At 44.5% G+C, this 18,989-nt stretch overlaps 6 non-coding genes across 6 annotated transcripts; all 6 read left to right on the top strand.

Annotated features, from left to right (window-relative positions):
• The first annotated feature begins 1,323 nt into the window (after window positions 1-1,323).
• TRNAG-CCC (transfer RNA glycine (anticodon CCC)) lies at window positions 1,324-1,394 on the top strand. Its single transcript has one exon. It is a non-coding gene; the product is annotated as a tRNA-Gly (tRNA).
• Window positions 1,395-2,013: 619 nt separating this feature from the next.
• Window positions 2,014-2,084, top strand: TRNAR-CCU (transfer RNA arginine (anticodon CCU)). Its single transcript has one exon. It is a non-coding gene; the product is annotated as a tRNA-Arg (tRNA).
• A 1,710-nt stretch (window positions 2,085-3,794) lies between these two features.
• On the top strand, window positions 3,795-3,865 carry TRNAG-CCC (transfer RNA glycine (anticodon CCC)). Its single transcript has one exon. It is a non-coding gene; the product is annotated as a tRNA-Gly (tRNA).
• Window positions 3,866-4,484: 619 nt separating this feature from the next.
• On the top strand, window positions 4,485-4,555 carry TRNAG-CCC (transfer RNA glycine (anticodon CCC)). Its single transcript has one exon. It is a non-coding gene; the product is annotated as a tRNA-Gly (tRNA).
• Window positions 4,556-5,374: 819 nt separating this feature from the next.
• On the top strand, window positions 5,375-5,445 carry TRNAG-CCC (transfer RNA glycine (anticodon CCC)). The gene has a single exon. It is a non-coding gene; the product is annotated as a tRNA-Gly (tRNA).
• An 820-nt stretch (window positions 5,446-6,265) lies between these two features.
• On the top strand, window positions 6,266-6,336 carry TRNAG-CCC (transfer RNA glycine (anticodon CCC)). The gene has a single exon. It is a non-coding gene; the product is annotated as a tRNA-Gly (tRNA).
• The last annotated feature ends 12,653 nt before the right edge of the window (window positions 6,337-18,989 follow it).

Below are 18,989 nucleotides of genomic sequence, written 5' to 3'. Positions count from 1 at the left end.
TACTACTGTTCCCAGCAGAATCAGAGTGGCAGTAAACAATGGTATATAGTCTGGCTGAGCGGTGTACACAGAGTGTCAGTAAACAATGGTATATAGTCTGGCTGAGCGGTGTACACAGAGTGTCAGTAAACAATGGTATATAGTCTGGCTGAGCGGTGTACACAGAGTGGCAGTAAACACAATGCTATATACTCTGGCTGAGCGAGCGGTGTACTACTGTTCCCAGCAGACACAGAACAGTAAACAGAATGCTATATAGTGTGGCTGAGCGAGCGGTGTACCACTATTCCCAGCAGACACAGAACAGTAAACAGAATGCTATATAGTGTGGCTGAGCGAGCGGTGTACCACTATTCCCAGCAGACACAGAACAGTAAACAGAATGCTATATAGTGTGGCTGAGCGAGCGGTGTACCACTATTCCAAACAGACACAGAACAGTGAACAGAATGCTATATAGTGTGGCTGAGCGAGCGGTGTACCACTATTCCCAGCAGACACAGAGTGGCAGTAAACAGAATGCTATATAGTGTGGCTGAGCGAGGTACACAGAGTGGCAGTAAACAGAATGCTATATAGTGTGGCTGAGCAAGCGGTGTACTACTATTCCCAGCAGACACAGAGTGGCAGTAAACAGAATGCTATATAGTGTGGCTGAGCGAGGTACACAGAGTGGCAGTAAACAGAATGCTATATAGTGTGGCTGAGCAAGCGGTGTACTACTGTTCCCAGCAGTGACACAATGACAGGGGGGACCCTGGCTAGCGTGGCTGGAGCGCGAACTACCCTGCCTGCCTACCCAAAGCTAAACCCACAGACAAATGGCGGAGATATGACGTGGTTCGGGTATTTATTTACCCGAACCACGTGACCGTTCGGCCAATCAGAGCGCGTTCGGGTCCGAACCACGTGACCCGTTCGGCCAATCACAGCGCTAGCCGAACGTTCGGGGAACGTTCGGTCATGCGCTCTTAGTTCGGCCATGTGGCCGAACGGTTTGGCCGAGCACCGTCAGGTGTTCGGCCGAACTCGAACATCACCCGAACAGGGTGATGTTCTGCAGAACCCGAACAGTGGCGAACACTGTTCGCCCAACACTACTAAAGTGTAGCAATTGTGAAAATTAAATTAAAATAAGCTTGCATTGCCTTTCCTTTAAGTGATATACTCCAAAAGATGTCTTCAGAAAGTTTTTTGAGAATTTCACCTTGGCCAGCATGCTTAGAAAGATTGGTAGAAAAACAGTGCATTTTTGCTTGATGATGATGAAAGATGTCGGAAAGCAGTGCCTGAGGCTTGAGCCATAAGATAAAATGCCCACAAGCGCTAGTAGTGTAGGGGTATCATGCAAGATTCCCATTCTTGCGACCCGGGTTTGAGTCTCGGCTAGCGCAGGATAGCACTTTTATACGTCTTCAGTCAAAAGAAGCAAGGAAATGCATTTCCACTTGATAACATTTCCAAAGTCTTATCTCTTGCAGGTGTAGCTATCATGTGCCACACTTTCCCGAACCTAAAGCAAAAGCTTATGCAGGTTGAACTATTTTTTCCTTCTAAACAATGCACGGTGCCTGCCTGTCCTGCTAATCCTCTGCCTTCCAATACTTTTAGCCATAGACCCTGATCAAACATGCAGATCAGATTTTCTGACTACAGTTGGACTAGATTAGCCACATGTTTCAGGTGCGGGACTCAGAAACTACTGGTGCTAAAAAGATCAGCTGGATGTAAGATAACCTAGATTATTTTTTGTAAAAAATCAATATGTTAACCTCCGTATCCCTCTCAATTTAGGTTTCCATTAAACCAAACAGAGCCAGGAGCTTCTATGTGACATCTACACTGAATGTACACAGCAAACTACTGTTTTTCTTACTGCACAATTTTCTAAATGAGCTGGATAGGCTACATTTATGTAAGGCTCTTACAAATAGCTTGATTTTTGCTTGATGATGATGAAAGATGTCGGAAAGCAGTGGCTGAGGCTTGAGCCATAAGACAAAATGCTCACAAGCGCTAGTAGTGTAGGGGTATCATGCAAGATTCCTATTCTTGCGACCCGGGTTCGAGTCCCGGCTAGCGCAGGATAGCACTTTTATACGTCTTCAGTCAAAAGAAGCAAGGAAATGCATTTCCACTTGATAACATTTCCAAAGTGTTATCTCTTGCAGGTGTAGCTATCATGTGCCACACTTTCCCGAACCTAAAGCAAAAGCTTATGCAGGTTGAACAATTTTTTCCTTCTAAACAATGCACGGTGCCTGCCTGTCCTGCTAATCCTCTGCCTTCCAATACTTTTAGCCATAGACCCTGATCAAACATGCAGATCAGATTTTCTGACTACAGTTGGACTAGATTAGCCACATGTTTCAGGTGCGGGACTCAGAAACTACTGGTGCTAAAAAGATCAGCTGGATGTAAGATAACCTACATTATTTTTTGTAAAAAATCAATATGTTAGCCTCCGTATCCCTCTCAATTTAGGTTTCCATTAAACCAAACAGAGCCAGGAGCTTCTATGTGACATCTACACTGAATGTACACAGCAAACTACTGTTTTTCTTACTGCACAATTTTCTAAATGAGCTGGATAGGCTACATTTATGTAAGGCTCTTACAAATAGCTTGATCTGTAGAGATAGCTACCTAGAGCGATTCAACGTGGTGAAAATGTTAGCAGCTAAAGTGTAGCAATTGTGAAAATTAAATTAAAATAAGCTTGCATTGCCTTTCCTTTAAGTGATATACTCCAAAAGATGTCTTCAGAAAGTTTTTTGAGAATTTCACCTTGGCCAGCATGCTTAGAAAGATTGGTAGAAAAACAGTGCATTTTTGCTTGATGATGATGAAAGATGTCGGAAAGCAGTGGCTGAGGCTTGAGCCTTAAGACAAAATGCTCACAAGCGCTAGTAGTGTAGGGGTATCATGCAAGATTCCCATTCTTGCGACCCGGGTTTGAGTCCCTGCTAACGCCGGATAGCACTTTTATACGTCTTCAGTCAAAAGAAGCAAGGAAATGCATTTCCACTTGATAACATTTCCAAAGTCTTATCTCTTGCAGGTGTAGCTATCATGTGCCACACTTTCCCGAACCTAAAGCAAAAGCTTATGCAGGTTGAACAATTTTTTCCTTCTAAACAATGCACGGTGCCTGCCTGTCCTGCTAATCCTCTGCCTTCCAATACTTTGAGCCGTAGACCCTGATCAAACATGCAGATCAGATTTTCTGACTACAGTTGGACTAGATTAGCCACATGTTTCAGGTGCGGGACTCAGAAACTACTGGTGCTAAAAAGATCAGCTGGATGTAAGATAACCTAGATTATTTTTTGTAAATAATCAATATGTTAGCCTCCGTATCCCTCTCAATTTAGGTTTCCATTAAACCAAACAGAGCCAGGAGCTTCTATGTGACATCTACACTGAATGTACACAGCAAACTACTGTTTTTCTTACTGCACAATTTTCTAAATGAGCTGGATAGGCTACATTTATGTAAGGCTCTTACAAATAGCTTGATCTGTAGAGATAGCTACCTAGAGCAGATTCAAAGTAGTGAAAATGTTAGCAGCTAAAGTGTAGCAATTGTGAAAATTGAATTAAAATAAGCTTGCATTGCCTTCCCTTTAAGTGATATACTCCAAAAGATGTCTTCAGAAAGTTTTTTGAGAATTTCACCTTGGCCAGCATGCTTAGACAGATTGGTAGAAAAACAGTGCATTTTTGCTTGATGATGATGAAAAATGTCAGAAAGCAGTGGCTGAGGTTTGAGCCATAAGATAAAATGCTCACAAGCGCTAGTAGTGTAGGGGTATCATGCAAGATTCCCATTCTTGCGACCTGGGTTCAAGTCCCGGCTAGCGCAGGATAGCACTTTTATACGTCTTCAGTCAAAAGAAGCAAGGAAATGCATTTCCACTTGATAACATTTTCAAAGTCTTATCTCTTGCAGGTGTAGCTATCATGTGCCACACTTTCCCGAACCTAAAGCAAAAGCTTATGCAGGTTGAACGATTTTTTCCTTCTAAACAATGCACGGTGCCTGCCTGTCCTGCTAATCCTCTGCCTTCCAATACTTCTAGCCATAGACCCTGATCAAACATGCAGATCAGATTTTCTGACTACAGTTGGACTAGATTAGCCACATGTTTCAGGTGCGGGACTCAGAAACTACTGGTGCTAAAAAGATCAGCTGGATGTAAGATAACCTAGATTATTTTTTGTAAAAAATCAATATGTTAGCCTCCGTATCCCTCTCAATTTAGGTTTCCATTAAACCAAACAGAGCCAGGAGCTTCTATGTGACATCTACACTGAATGTACACAGCAAACTACTGTTTTTCTTACTGCACAATTTTCTAAATGAGCTGGATAGGCTACATTTATGTAAGGCTCTTACAAATAGCTTGATTTTTGCTTGATGATGATGAAAGATGTTGGAAAGCAGTGGCTGAGGCTTGAGCCATAAGACAAAATGCTCACAAGCGCTAGTAGTGTAGGGGTATCATGCAAGATTCCCATTCTTGCGACCCGGGTTCGAGTCCCGGCTAGCGCAGGATAGCACTTTTATACGTCTTCAGTCAAAAGAAGCAAGGAAATGCATTTCCACTTGATAACATTTCCAAAGTCTTATCTCTTGCAGGTGTAGCTATCATGTGCCACTAATTCCCGAACCTAAAGCAAAAGCTTATGCAGGTTGAACGATTTTTTCCTTCTAAACAATGCACGGTGCCTGCCTGTCCTGCTAATCCTCTGCCTTCCAATACTTTTAGCCATAGACCCTGATCAAACATGCAGATCAGATTTTCTGACTACAGTTGGACTAGATTAGCCACATGTTTCAGGTGTGGAACTCAGAAACTACTGGTGCTAAAAAGATCAGCTGGATGTAAGATAACCTACATTATTTTTTGTAAAAAATCAATATGTTAGCCTCCGTATCCCTCTCAATTTGGGTTTCCATTAAACCAAACAGAGCCAGGAGCTTCTATGTGACATCTACACTGAATGTACACAGCAAACTACTGTTTTTCTTACTGCACAATTTTCTAAATGAGCTGGATAGGCTACATTTATGTAAGGCTCTTACAAATAGCTTGATCTGTAGAGATAGCTACCTAGAGCGATTCAACGTGGTGAAAATGTTAGCAGCTAAAGTGTAGCAATTGTGAAAATTAAATTAAAATAAGCTTGCATTGCCTTTCTTTTAAGTGATATACTCCAAAAGATGTCTTCAGAAAGTTTTTTGAGAATTTCACCTTGGCCAGCATGCTTAGAAAGATTGGTAGAAAAACAGTGCATTTTTGCTTGATGATGATGAAAGATGTCGGAAAGCAGTGCCTGAGGCTTGAGCCATAAGATAAAATGCCCACAAGCGCTAGTAGTGTAGGGGTATCATGCAAGATTCCCATTCTTGCGACCCGGGTTCGAGTCCCGGCTAGCGCAGGATAGCACTTTTATACGTCTTTAGTCAAAAGAAGCAAGGAAATGCATTTCCACTTGATAACATTTCCAAAGTCTTATCTCTTGCAGGTGTAGCTATCATGTGCCACACTTTCCCGAACCTAAAGCAAAAGCTTATGCAGGTTGAACGATTTTTTCCTTCGAAACAATGCACGGTGCCTGCCTGTCCTGCTAATCCTCTGCCTTCCAATACTTTTAGCCATAGACCCTGATCAAACATGCAGATCAGATTTTCTGACTACAGTTGGACTAGATTAGCCACATGTTTCAGGTGCGGGACTCAGAAACTACTGGTGCTAAAAAGATCAGCTGGATGTAAGATAACCTACATTATTTTTTGTAAAAAATCAATATGTTAGCCTCCGTATCCCTCTCAATTTAGGTTTCCATTAAACCAAACAGAGCCAGGAGCTTCTATGTGACATCTACACTGAATGTACACAGCAAACTACTGTTTTTCTTACTGCACAATTTTCTAAATGAGCTGAATAGGCTACATTTATGTAAGGCTCTTAGAAATAGCTTGATCTGTAGAGATAGCTACCTAGAGCAGATTCAAAGTAGTGAAAATGTTAGCAGCTAAAGTGTAGCAATTGTGAAAATTGAATTAAAATAAGCTTGCATTGCCTTTCCTTTAAGTGATATACTCCAAAAGATGTCTTCAGAAAGTTTTTTGAGAATTTCACCTTGGCCAGCATGCTTAGACAGATTGGTAGAAAAACAGTGCATTTTTGCTTGATGATGATGAAAAATGTCGGAAAGCAGTGGCTGAGGCTTGAGCCATAAGATAAAATGCCCACAAGCGCTAGTAGTGTAGGGGTATCATGCAAGATTCCCATTCTTGCGACCCGGGTTCAAGTCCCGGCTAGCGCAGGATAGCACTTTTATATGTCTTCAGTCAAAAGAAGCAAGGAAATGCATTTCCACTTGATAACATTTCCAAAGTCTTATCTCTTGCAGGTGTAGCTATCATGTGCCACACTTTCCCGAACCTAAAGCAAAAGCTTATGCAGGTTGAACGATTTTTTCCTTCTAAACAATGCACGGTGCCTGCCTGTCCTGCTAATCCTCTGCCTTCCAATACTTCTAGCCATAGACCCTGATCAAACATGCAGATCAGATTTTCTGACTACAGTTGGACTAGATTAGCCACATGTTTCAGGTGCGGGACTCAGAAACTACTGGTGCTAAAAAGATCAGCTGGATGTAAGATAACCTAGATTATCCTGCCTATGTATGTGTTCATATACCAGCAAGCCCCCTATCTTAATATTTTCAAACCTTTTCTCAACCTAGTCTTGTCCAAAGCTATAAAATATTAAAATCCTCTTTAGAAAAATGCAGAATGTCCCGATATTAACTGTTGAACTAACTATACGGTGAAATGCTGGATAAAATATGTGGAATAAACCTGACCTTTGAAGTTTGGGCAAAGATTCCAGAAACAAAGATGGCGCCTGTAGAAAAGTCATGTGACCAGAGCCTCAAAGTATAAAGGGAGAAACCACCCCTCCCCACCTTAAGCCACACCCTGAGGAAGGCCATTGGCCGAAACATGTCGGTGGGAGGAGCTACCTGAGGCCGGCCTCATCCACCACCTCGTTCCATACCGTTGCGAGTGTGATCCCCGCTGTTGCGCTGTCACGTGGGCACGCGCGAGTAGATCTACTACACCAACCACCTGGCAACTATCCACAGGATTATGCAGCGCTGAGAAACGCTAAAAGAGAGGTATCGTATACCCTTGGGGGATTGATACAATAGAGTCATAGTGACCCCCTAACAAGGCTGTTGAATAAAGCGGACTCTCTGACTCTCTGACTCTAGCTGTGCATGACATGCATGTTTAACGCTATGCTGAAACTACAAAACTGCTGTTAACAACTAACTACTGCTTATCAATGCTTACTAACGTGGAAGGCTGCGCTTGGATTGCATCTTTGTGCACAATAGTGCTTGCTGCTGGCTAAAGGATCGCAGATATAACTCTATCAGTGACATTTTCCAACTTGGAGACAGCATGTTTTTTACTGGACTCTGAAGGTCTGGAACCTGTTCAACAGTGATTTTTGATTAGCACGTGCAACTTTTTCTTTGAGTCATGACAACTATCACAATGCATGCAATAATTCCTGTGGGATGAATGGTGTGAGTGCATGTATGGAGCGAATGAGGTGGGGAAATGCTGTGCACTCTCTGGAGCTCTTTGAGTGTTTTAAATGGTTTTAAATGTAGTGGAACTGTTTCACAATCTTTTTGATTGCCTATTCACAATAAAGTAACTTTTTGATATTGGCAAGTGAGGCCTGTTTGAACTTTTTGTTGTGGGCATAGAGGTTGAATAATTAAGTTTAAGGCCCACATATAGCTGAAAAGGCCACCTGAAAGGTGCAAATTGCACACAGTGAGGCCTTTACCTCTCAGCTACTGCCACTAGGAGACCCAGTTTTTTTCTTGTACTACAAATAGGGGGGTTTATGAAACCCATGTAAGTGTGGTCCCATACAACGATATCCCAGATTTCTGGGGCTATTATATCTATTGTGAATTGCAATCACTGAGTGTGCACAGATCCAACTGTTGTACATTTTATGCATGGGAGGGGGTGGTACCCACATGAAATAAGAACAATGGCATATCGGTTACCAGAAGTTTTGCAGGAGGAAATTGATTCAGCATTTTTTAGAACAGGGGTCACCGATGAAAAAGAAAAAGGTAAAAATAGGGAACCTCTCTGGCAGCTGTTCAAGGGGCATCGTCATCTAGTGGAAAAACAGCTAAAAAGAAGGTGGAACGTCTCTTTTTTGCAGTCCTATCATAAAGCTAAGGTCATTCCTCACGGGATACGTGAGCGAATAGCACCAGCTAACAATTTATTAACTGAAAGATTTAAGAAAATCTGGAGAGAGGACTGCTTACAGAGAGGTCTACACATACTACAGCTGTTTATAGAGGAGGAAAAGATGCAGTTAGAGGAGCTGTCAGATTTGGTTGAAATAAGCGGTGCCCAACTTGACAAATATAAAGATGACCCAGAGTTTGAAAAACTGAATAATAATCTAAAAGTGTACATAGAAAAGACACAATTTACGGTCCAAAAAATGAAACAGTCCAAATTTCAGAGAGATGTTTTGGAGTGGGACTTGACAACTGTATTTGATCCATCTCTCAGACCTAAACGGGGACGGTCAAAATCAAGAAGAAGGGGGAGTGGTAGTCGACCTAGACGCCCAAATCCAACCCCTAAAAACAACCCCCCTAAAGATATCATACATGACTATGAAGAAGAGACCGAGGATGAGGGCAATGACAGACAGGTGGCTTTTTTAGATCAGGAAGTAGAAGAGGAAGAAGAAGAAGGGAGTGTGGAAAGCGACGACCAGGACAGAGGCAAAGGTTCAGGAAACAGGAACAAAGAGATAAGTCAGAAAGGGAGGGGAGGGAAAGCAAAAACAGTAGTACAGAAGGAAGAACTGAGGAGGGGGCGGAGTCAGAACAAATAACATCAGGACAATTGGGAGTTGATGTGGTAAACCTTTCCGATTTCCCACTAGAGCCTCATCATATCTCCCTTCTCTCAAAGGGGCTTACGTTTGCCCCAGTCCAAAGAGGGGATGAATTTACTGTCTATAAGGATGTTCTCCTTTTTTTAAGGCGGGTCCTGTTGAAATTAATGTTTAAAGACAAAAAAACGGTCATGGAGGGGGAGGAAGCCCAATATGAATGTTTGAGTTTGGGAGAAAGAGAGGCTCTGATGGCATTGGAGAGTTTATGGGATGAAGGACATGTAGACAACAACTTGGCATTGATAACAGAGACTGTTGAGGAATCAATAGCCAAAACCAAACTCCGAAAAAAATCTGACTTCATGCCCTCCCTCAGCTCAAATAAATATCTGTCTGTTTTCCTAGAGACCTTCAGTAAAGATCTGGAGACACTAAACCTGAACCCTAGAATCAAACAAAATCTGACCAAATGTGATGATCGCTGCTGCAGCAGCTGTTGCTGGAAGTAGTAGTGCTGCAGCTCAGGCAGTTCTGATCTATTTCCATGCAAACTGCATAGCTTTGTCTGTCTTTCCCTGCTGTCAGCTTGTGACTGATTATCATTCACCTGTGTGGGAATCTGCATGTCTGCTCCCATTGGATGACCTCAGTATAAAGATCTGCTTCCTGCAGGGTTTCCTTGGGTTTGCATAGCTTCAGTTAAGCCTGTCTTGCTGTCGCTTTAGCCCCCGATCGTGTTTCTTGTTATAATGATACTTTGCTGGTTTTGCATCATATATTGGTTCATTGCCCATATATATGCATACCAGCACGTTTATTATTTTCCTTGTATTTGTGTTACGTTGATACATCAGTGTTGCTGATGTATACGTACACGAACTGTTTATATCCTGTGTGCAGTTAGTCAGCTTTCCAGCACGTTTTGGTAGGTTGCGCGTACCGTGACCACCCGTGCTGAGGTAGTTACCCTGCTCCTGGTTACCGTTTGTGGATTGCGTTCATCTCTGCGAAGAGATAACGAATCCTTCTGAATCCTGTTCTGTTACTGTTTGTGGATTGCGTTCATCTCTACGAAGAGATAACGAATCCTTCTGAATCCTGTTCTGTTGCCGTTTGTGGATTGCGTTCATCTCTGCGAAGAGATAGCGAATCCTTCTGAGTCCTGTTCCCTGTATTACTCCATTCCTAGTCAGCGTTCCTGCTTATGTCATATATCGGTTCATTGCCGATATATACATATGTTAGTCAGACGTTACAAATAGTTTCATTGATAGCTGTAATTGTAATACGCTAGGAAAACATGCTTATTGTATATTTATCTGTGTTACGTTCATCTATCTTAACCACTTCCCGACCGCCCACTACACAGGGGCGGCGGGGAAGTGGAGCCCTGCAGGACGGCCTCACCCACAGAGGCGGCAGTCCATTTAAGGGCATGGGCGGAGCGATGGCGTCATCCGTGACGCGATCCTCTGCCGGCGCCTGTCACCGCTCGCTCGCCGCAACATCCCGCCGGCTATACGGAAGCGCCGGCGGGATGTTAACCCCGCGATCGCCGCATACAAAGTGTATAATACACTTTGTAATGTTTACAAAGTGTATTATACAGGCTGCCTCCTGCCCTGGTGGTCCCAGTGTCCGAGGGACCACCAGGGCAGGCTGCAGCCACCCTAGTCTGCACCAAGCACACTGATTTTCTCCCCCCCCCGCCCCAGATCGCCCACAGCACCCATCAGACCCCCCCCCTGCCCACCCCCCAGACCCCTGTTTGCACCCAATCACCCCCCTAATCACCCATCAATCACTCCCTGTCACTATCTGTCAACGCTATTTTTTTTTTTATCCCCCCCCCTGCTCCCTGCCCCCTCCTGATCACCCCCCACCCCTCAGATTCTCCCCAGACCCCCCCCCCAGACCACCCCCCCCCCTGTTTACTGTATGCATCTATCCCCCTGATCACCTGTCAATCACCTGTCAATCACCTGTCAATCACCCGTCAATCACCCATCAATCACCCGTCAATCACCCCCTGTCACTGCCACCCATCAATCAGCCCCTAACCTGCCCCTTGCGGGCAATCTGATCACCCACCCACACCAATAGATCGCCCACAGATCCGACATCAGATCACCTCCCAAATCCATTGTTTACATCTATTCTCTCCTCTAAACACCCACTAATTACCCATCAATCACCCATCAATCACCCCCTATCACCACTTGTCACTTTTACCTATCAGATCAGACCCTAATCTGCCCCTTGCGGGCACCCAATCACCCGCCCACACGCTCAGATTGCCCTCTGACCCCCCCTTATCAATTCACCAGTGCATTAATTACATCTGTTCTTCCCTGTAATAACCCACTGATCACCTGTCAATCACCTGCCAATCACCTATCACCCATCAATCACCCCCTGTCACTGCCACCCATCAATCAGCCCCTAACCTGCCCCTTGCGGGCAATCTGATCACCCACCCACACCATTAGATCGCCCGCAAACCCGCCGTCAGATTACCTCCCAAATGTATCGTTTACATCTGTTATCTTCTCTAAACACCCACTAATTACCCATCAATCACCCCCTATCACCACCTGTCACTGTTACCTATCAGATCAGACCCTAATCTGCCCCTTGCGGGCACCCAATCACCCGCCCACACGCTCAGATTGCCCTCTGACCCCCCCTTATCAATTCACCAGTGCATTAATTACATCTGTTCTTCCCTGTAATAACCCACTGATCACCTGTCAATCACCTGCCAATCACCTATCACCCATCAATCACCCCCTGTCACTGCCACCCATCAATCAGCCCCTAACCTGCCCCTTGCGGGCAATCTGATCACCCACCCACACCATTAGATCGCCCGCAAACCCGCCGTCAGATTACCTCCCAAATGTATCGTTTACATCTGTTATCTTCTCTAAACACCCACTAATTACCCATCAATCACCCCCTATCACCACCTGTCACTGTTACCTATCAGATCAGACCCTAATCTGCCCCTTGCGGGCACCCAATCACCCGCCCACACGCTCAGATTGCCCTCAGACCCCCCCCCCCCCCCTTATCAATTCGCCAGTGCATTAATTACATCTGTCCTTCCCTGTAATAACCCACTGATCACCTGTCAATCACCTGCCAATCACCTATCACCCATCAATCACCCCCTGTCACTGCCACCCAACAATCAGCCCCTAACCTGCCCCTTGCGGGCAATCTGATCACCCACCCACACCAATAGATCGCCCGCAGATCCGACATCAGATCACCACCCAAGCGCAGTGTTTCCATCTATTCTCTCCTCTAAACACCCACTAATTACCCATCAATCACCCATCAATCACTCCCTATCACCACCTGTCACTGTTACCTATCAGATCAGACCCTAATCTGCCCCTTGCGGGCACCCAATCGACCGCCTACACGCTCAGATTGCCCTCAGACCCCCCCTTATCAATTCGCCAGTGCAATATTTACATCTGTTCTCCCCTGTAATAACCCACTGATTACCTGTCAATCACCTATCAATCACCCATCAATCACCCCCTGTCACTGCCACCCATCAATCACCCCCTGTCACTGCCACCCATCAATCACCCGCTGTCACTGCCACCCATCAATCAGCCCCTAACCTGCCCCTTGCGGGCAAACTGATCACCCACCCACACCAATAGATCGCCCGCAGATCCGACATCAGATCACCACCCAAGCGCAGTGTTTCCATCTATTCTCTACCCTAAACACCCACTAATTACCCATCAATCACCCCCTGTCACTGCTACCTATCAGATTAGACCCCTATCTGCCCCTAGGGCACTCAATCACCCGCCCACACCCTCAGAATGCCCTCAGACCCCAGCCCTGATCACCTCGCCAGTGCATTGCTTGCATCCATTCCCCCCTCTAATCACACCTTGAGACACCCATCAATCACCTCCTGTCACCCCCTAGCACACCTACCCATCAGATCAGGCCCCAATTTGCCCTGTGTGGGTTCCTGATCACTCGGCCAAACCCTCAGACCCCCTTCCGATCACCTCCCCAGTGCATGGATTGCATCTATTTTCCCCTCTAACCACCCCCTGAGACACCCATCAATCACCTCCTGTCACCCCCCTAGCACTCCTATCCATCAGATCAGGCCCAATACAACCTGTCATCTAAAAGCCCACCCTGCTTATGACCGGTTCCACAAAATTCGCCCCCTCATAGACCACCTGTCATCAAAATTTGCAGATGCTTATACCCCTGAACAGTCATTTTGAGACATTTGGTTTCCAGACTACTCACGGTTTTGGGCCTGTAAAATGCCAGGGCGGTATAGGAACCCCACAAGTGACCCCATTTTAGAAAAAAAAGACACCCCAAGGTATTATGTTAGGTGTATGACGAGTTCATAGAAGATTTAATTTTTTGTCAAAAGTTAGCGGAAATTAATTTTTATTAGTTTTTTTTCACAAAGTGTCATTTTTCACTAACTTGTGACAAAAAATAAAATCTTCTATGAACTTGCCATACACCTAACGGAATACCTTGGGGTGTCTTCTTTCTAAAATGGGGTCACTTGTGGGGTTCCTATACTGCCCTGGCATTTTAGGGGCCCTAAACCGCGAGGAGTAGTCTAGAAAACAAATGCTTCAAAATGACCTGTGAATAGGACGTTGGGCCCCTTAGCGCACCTAGGCTGCAAAAAAGTGTCACACATGTGGTACCGCCGTACTCAGGAAAAGTAGTATAATGTGTTTTGGGGTGTATTTTTACACATACCCATGCTGGGTGGGAGAAATTTCTATGTAAATGGACAATTGTGTGTAAAAAAATCAAACAATTGTCATTTACAGAGATATTTCTCCCACTTAGCATGGGTATGTGTAAAAATACACCCCAAAACGCATTATACTACTTCTCCTGAGTACAGTGGTACCACATGTGTGGCACTTTTTTACACCCTAAGTACGCTAAGGGGCCCAAAGTCCAATGAGTACCTTTAGGATTTCACAGGTCATTTTGCGACATTTGGTTTCAAGACTACTCCTCACGGTTTAGGGCCCCTAAAATGCCAGGGCAGTATAGGAACCCCACAAATGACCCCATTCTAGAAAGAAGACACCCAAAGGTATTCCGTACGGAGTATGGTGAGTTCATAGAAGATTTTATTTTTTGTCACAAGTTAGCGGAAAATGACACTTTGTGAAAAAAAACTATTAAAATCAATTTCCGCTAACTTGTGACAAAAAAATAAAAACTTCTATGAACTCACCATACTCCTAACGGAATACCTTGGGGTGTCTTCTTTCTAAAATGGGGTCATTAGTGGGGTTCCTATACTGCCCTGGCATTTTAGGGGCCCTAAACCGTGAGGAGTAGTCTTGAAACAAAAATGACCTGTGAAATCCTAAAGGTACTCATTGGACTTTGGGCCCCTTAGCGTACTTAGGGTGTAAAAAAGTGCCACACATGTGGTACCGCCGTACTCAGGAGAAGTAGTATAATGCGTTTTGGGGTGTATTTTTACACATACCCATGCTAAGTGGGAGAAATATCTCTGTAAATGACAATTGTTTGATTTTTTTTACACACAATTGTCCATTTACATAGAAATTTCTCCCACCCAGCATGGGTATGTGTAAAAATACACCCCAAAACACATTGTACTACTTCTCCCGAGTATGGCGATACCACATGTGTGGCACTTTTTTGCACCCTAAGTGCGCTAAAGGGCCCAAAGTCCAATGAGTACCTTTAGGATTTCACAGGTCATTTTGAGAAATTTCGTTTCAAGACTACTCCTCACGGTTTAGGGCCCCTAAAATGCCAGGGCAGTATAGGAACCCCACAAATGACCCCATTTTAGAAAGAAGACACCCCAAGGTATTCCGTTAGGAGTATGGTGAGTTCATAGAAGATTTTATTTTTTGTCAAAAGTTAGCGGAAATTGATTTTAATTGTGTTTTTTCACAAAGTGTCATTTTCCGCTAACTTGTGACAAAAAATAAAATCTTCTATGAACTCGCCATACTACTAACGGAATACCTTGGGGTGTCTTCTTTCTAAAATGGGGTCATTTGTGGGGTTCCTATACTGCCCTGGCATTTTAGGGGCCCTAAACCGTGAGGAGTAGTCTTGAAACGAAATTTCTCAAAATGACCTGTGAAATCCTAAAGGTACTCATTGGACTTTGGGCCCTTTAGCGCAGTTAGGGTGCAAAAAAGTGCCACACATGTGGTATCGCCGTACTCAGGAGAAGTAGTATAATGTGTTTTGTGGTGTATTTTTACACATACCCATGCTGAGTGGGAGAAATATCTCTGTAAATGGACAATTGTGTGTAAAAAAAATTAACAAATTGTCATTTACAGAGATATTTCTCCCACCCAGCATGGGTATGTGTAAAAATACACCTCAAAACACATTATACTACTTCTCCTGAGTACGGCAATACCACATGTGTGGCACTTTTTTGCAGCCTAACTGCGCTAAGGGGTCCAAAGTCCAATGAGCACCTTTAGGCTTTACAGGGGTGCTTACAATTTAGCACCCCCCAAAATGTCAGGACAGTAAACACACCCCACAAATGATCCCATTTTGGAAAGTAGACCCTTCAAGGTATTCAGAGAGGGGCATGGTGAGTCCGTGGCAGATTTCATTTTTTTTTTTGTCGCAAGTTAGAAGAAATGGAAACTTTTTTTTTTTTTTTTTTTTCCTCACAAAGTGTCATTTTCCGCTTACTTGTGACAAAAAATAATATCTTCTATGAACTCACTATGCCTCTCAGTGAATACTTTGGGATGTCTTCTTTCCAAAATGGGGTCATTTGGGGGGTATTTATACTATCCTGGAATTCTAGCCCCTCATGAAACATGACAGGGGGTCAGAAAAGTCAGAGATGCTTGAAAATGGGAAAATTCACTTTTGGCACCATAGTTTGTAAACGCTATAACTTTTACCCAAACCAATAAATATACACTGAATGGGTTTTTTTTTATCAAAAACATGTTTGTCCACATTTTTCGCGCTGCATGTATACAGAAATTTTACTTTATTTGAAAAATGTCAGCACAGAAAGTTAAAAAAATCATTTTTTTGCCAAAATTCATGTCTTTTTTGATGAATATAATAAAAAGTAAAAATCGCAGGAGCAATCAAATAGCATCAAAAGAAAGCTTTATTAGTGACAAGAAAAGGAGCCAAAATTCATTTAGGTGGTAGGTTGTATGAGCGAGCAATAAACCGTGAAAGCTGCAGTGGTCTGAATGGAAAAAAAGTGGCCGGTCCTTAAGGGGTAGAAAGCCCTAGGTCCTCAAGTGGTTAATCCTGCTATTTTCTGACTATCCTGTCCTGTCTTTGTGAGGCACGCCATCGCCGCATCGCATTGGCTGCCTCATTCCAGTCTGTCTGGTTTTGGACGCTTGCTGTCGCTAAGTAGCCGCTAGCTAGCAAGCGTTCATTCTGTCTACCTGTCCTGATCTCCTCAGTTCTGGTTTATGCGCTCAGCGCTACTTTGCGCTGAGACGTTATAACGAAAGCATTGTTTGTGGCTGTCAGATCTGCACCGGCTCTGTGCGCCACAATCTCCTATTGGAGTCAGTCCTCCCCTCCACTATACTAGGGATAGCCTGTTTCCTGGTGCTAGTGTGTGTACCTCCTCCACGCCAGCTCATGCGTTGCATGCTGACTGTGGAGAATACACCACCAAGCCTCACACCAAAGAGGAAAAAATGGCACTACAGGAATTAAAAGATGCAAGGGGGTTTGTTATAAAGCCGAGCGACAAAGGGGGGAATGTGGTCCTATGGCGTGAAGAGGACTATCTAAAAGAAATGCATCGCCATTTAAGCGATGAGAGGACATATGAAAGCATGACATGTGACCCATTCCCCCCTTTGGTTGACAAGATCAATGACAGATTGCAAGGAGCTTTTGGAGAGGGCCTACTGTCTAAGGCTGAACTGGAATTTTTGAAAGTGGATGAATATATTAGACCTACCCTCTATCTAATTCCGAAACTGCACAAAAATAAAGAGCAACCCCCTGGTCGCCCGATCCTATCAGGAATCGGGGGACCAACAGAACGGATCGGACAATATGTGGACCAAAAATTGAAAAACTTGGTCCAAAGTCTCCCTTCATACGTCCAAGATACCCGCGACGTCCTGAAGGTTATTGGTGGAGTTAAGATGCCCTATGGGGCCCTCCTGGTGGGGATCGATGTGGAGTCTCTATACACGTCGATTCCCCACCAGGTGGGGTTGGAGGCTGCCACATTCTATCTTGAAGAGGCCCATCCAATGATGGTTGATCATAACCGCTTTGTAGTGGATATGCTGCGAATGGTACTAACTGAGAATTACTTCCTATTTGGGGGCAGGTTCTATCACCAGGTGGCTGGAACATCGATGGGAGCGGCGTGTGCGCCAGCGTACGCATGTCTCCACCTGGGATTATGGGAAAGGCGTGACGTGTATGTACTTGATGCATTCCGGCGACACGCCGCGCTATGGATTAGATTCATAGATGATGTGCTGGTGGTGTGGAAAGGTACCAGAGATGAGCTAGATGACTTTGTTAGAACACTTAATAGCAATGATAGGAATATCAGGCTGACATATGTTTGTGACGAGCATGAGATCCCCTTTCTGGACCTGAAAATTGCGGTCAGAGATGGGGCTCTCATTAGCTCAACATATAGGAAGCCAACTGCGGGCAACACCATTCTCCACGCCACCAGCCACCATCCCAGCCACCTGGTGAGGAACATCCCATACGGCCAGTTCCTCCGTTTAAGGAGGAACTGTTCGTGTGAGGAAGAATTTGGCAAAGAATCACGTGAACTGTACTTACGTCTGCGAGAACGGGGATACCCTCATAGAGTACTTAGAAAAAGCCTGAAAAAGGCAAGAGAAAGAGATCGAGAGACTCTCCTTGTGTCTGGTAGGAGAGATGGATCAAAAACTCAAAACAGGGAAAGGATCATTACCCAGTATGGATCACATTGGGAGATAGTGCGAGACTCCCTTCAAAAGGCTTGGCCTATCCTTATGGCATCCCCTGATATCGCAGAAATTGTGGGGCCTACCCCCACAATGACAGCACGAAGAGCCAGAAACTTAAAAGACCAACTTGTGTCCTCTGAATTTAAAAATATAAAGCAAAGTGAAGATAGAAAAACTTGGCTAGCAGCAACTCCACCTCCGAGTGGCATGCACAGATGTGGGAGGTGTAAGGTGTGCCCTTTTGTACATAAAACTAAAACATTTTGGGATGCCAGACACAGAAGAGAATATAAAATTGGGACTTTTGTGAATTGTGAGACCACGGGGGTTGTGTACATGGTGACCTGCCCCTGTGGCCTACACTATATTGGTATGACAACTCGGACATTTAAAACCAGAATTTTGGAACACATATCCAATGTAGGTAATAAAAATGAGAACTGTAAGGGCCCCCTGAGAGAACACTACCGACAAGTCCACGGAGGAAAATTTAAGGGCAGTTTGGTCAAAGTGCTGTCATCAATAGTGAAGGGGGCAAGAAAGATGGATGTTGAGGGTGAGCTCTTGCGTCTTGAGACCATGTGGATTTACAAGCTGGGGACTCTGGCACCACATGGTCTCAACTCAGAGATCAATTTTTCAGTTTATCTGAATCCAAATGGCTAAGCCACATGTTAGCATAACTAACGCCTTCAGGCTTGAATATACACACCCCCTTGATACTGTGTGTGCTAACATATATATGTGGGGAGGTTCTGTTGCGCGGAAAATATCCCCTCTGAGAGATGTATGGCCGTTTAAGAAAGGAGGGGAGGTGATGCTGGAGGCGAGATGCCCATATGATACATGTGGAATGAATGCGCGTGTAATGATCGCTGCTGCAGCAGCTATTACTGGAAGTATTAGTGCTGCAGCTCAGGCAGTTCTGATCTATTTCCATGCAAGTTGCATAGCTTTGTCTGTCTTTCCCTGCTGTCAGCTTGTGACTGATTATCATTCACCTGTGTGGGAATCTGCATGT

This window comes from Hyperolius riggenbachi, chromosome 10 (assembly GCF_040937935.1).
Source record: "Hyperolius riggenbachi isolate aHypRig1 chromosome 10, aHypRig1.pri, whole genome shotgun sequence".
In the NCBI taxonomy this organism is placed as follows: domain Eukaryota; kingdom Metazoa; phylum Chordata; class Amphibia; order Anura; family Hyperoliidae; genus Hyperolius; species Hyperolius riggenbachi.
The sequence above is the reverse complement of the archived record's forward strand: the minus strand, read 5'-3'. Positions and strand labels throughout refer to the sequence as shown.